The sequence below is a fragment of the Diorhabda carinulata genome, chromosome 4 (assembly GCF_026250575.1).
Source record: "Diorhabda carinulata isolate Delta chromosome 4, icDioCari1.1, whole genome shotgun sequence".
NCBI classification, from domain to species: domain Eukaryota; kingdom Metazoa; phylum Arthropoda; class Insecta; order Coleoptera; family Chrysomelidae; genus Diorhabda; species Diorhabda carinulata.
Genome location: NC_079463.1, coordinates 20,065,953 through 20,067,510, shown reverse-complemented (window position 1 = coordinate 20,067,510; position 1,558 = coordinate 20,065,953). Strand labels below are relative to the sequence as shown.

The 1,558-nt window shown below is 33.1% G+C and overlaps 1 non-coding gene across 1 annotated transcript; it reads left to right on the top strand.

The window, feature by feature from the left end:
* Positions 1-1,152: 1,152 nt before the first annotated feature.
* Trnaw-cca (transfer RNA tryptophan (anticodon CCA)) lies at positions 1,153-1,224 on the top strand. The gene has a single exon. It is a non-coding gene; the product is annotated as a tRNA-Trp (tRNA).
* The last annotated feature ends 334 nt before the right edge of the window (positions 1,225-1,558 follow it).

Sequence of the window (1,558 nt, the reverse complement as noted above, 5' to 3'; positions counted from 1 at the left end):
TAACACAAAGACTAAACATTTGTGATATGCACCAAAGAACCAAACGATCAATTTCGATGTTTACTGTCAACAATTAATGGAACTGGATGAAGCAATTAGAGAAAAACGGTCAGAATTGTCAAATCGGAAAGGTTTAGTGTTCCATCACGATAATGCATGGCTTCACACATCTTTGACAACTCGTGATAAACTATTGGAGATTGGCTGGGAAGTGATGCTACATCACCCATACAGCCCTGATCTGGCACCATATGATTATCATTCATTTCGAAGTTTGCAGAATTGTTTGAATGGTGAAACTTTCACAAATGACGATGACCTTCAATCGCACCTGGTTCAGTTTTTTGCTGTTAATAATCAGAAATTTTACCACTAATTGGTAAAAGTCAACAGAAGAAAATATATCTTATTCAGTTCAATGATATAAAGGTAATTTTATAATATATAACGTTTGGCAAGGCATTATAAATAGATAAGGCTGAGGGTCAACTGATTATTGATATTTCCTAGTGCAAATGCCAATAAGTTCGTAAATGAAAATTTCAATAACTTCTCATAATTACTGTTCTTCTCAGTGTCTCTACCTAGCGGAATTAGTCTCATCGAGCGGTCGACTTTCAAAATTTTTGAGGATTTCTGCATTACGCCAACTATGAAAATATTTTTCGAACCAACGTTCTTTATTTAATATGAAAATAATAAATTTGGTGAGTTGAATTATTGATAAAGAAGTGTTTCTAACAAACCGAAGACTGAATTTTCAACCATTGGTCACAAATATAGAGTACCTAATATTCATGGTTAAGTAACTTCTACGAAGATGGCAGCACTAATATTGAATGGTATTAAAATTTGGAGTTGGCAAAAATATTATATACATATTTTTTAAACAAAAACGAATGAATGAATCCCTTCATATCATTATAGTTATAGTAGGCAGAATGTTGATATTCAAATAATAGATACTATCCAAAGATATATTCAGATAATCTCTATATTTTGTAAGCTGAACAGTAAGTGCTATATCAAATTTAAGGATCGAATTTACTTAGATAACTAGTATAACTCAATAGAAATTATGTAATTTTTTGAATCAGTAATATAATTTGATTTTTAATAATTAAATACTATAAATGTCTAGAAAACATTAATGACTCCGTGGCGCAACGGTAGCGCGTCTGACTCCAGATCAGAAGGTTGCGTGTTCAAATCACGTCGGGGTCAATATTTTTTTTCTGTAACTATACAACCAATCATATTCCACAATTTTTTTATTCCTGCTAGAAAATTAAATAAAAGGGTCTAAACATGTGAGAGCTTTACTGAAGAGAAGGCACGTATTAAGATATGCATCTCCCATATAAATCCGTGTTTCCCAACCTGGGCCCACGCCCCACAGGGTGACGATTTGATGTTTAAGTATCGAAATTGGACTCGACACGAGCTTAACCCTTTTGCTCTGGGCCATTTAAATGCAATACTGGATTGCAGTACCAAAATTAAAAGAAAAACCAAATTCTCTCGAAGGTCAGTGAGATTTCCACTTTATTTACAAGAG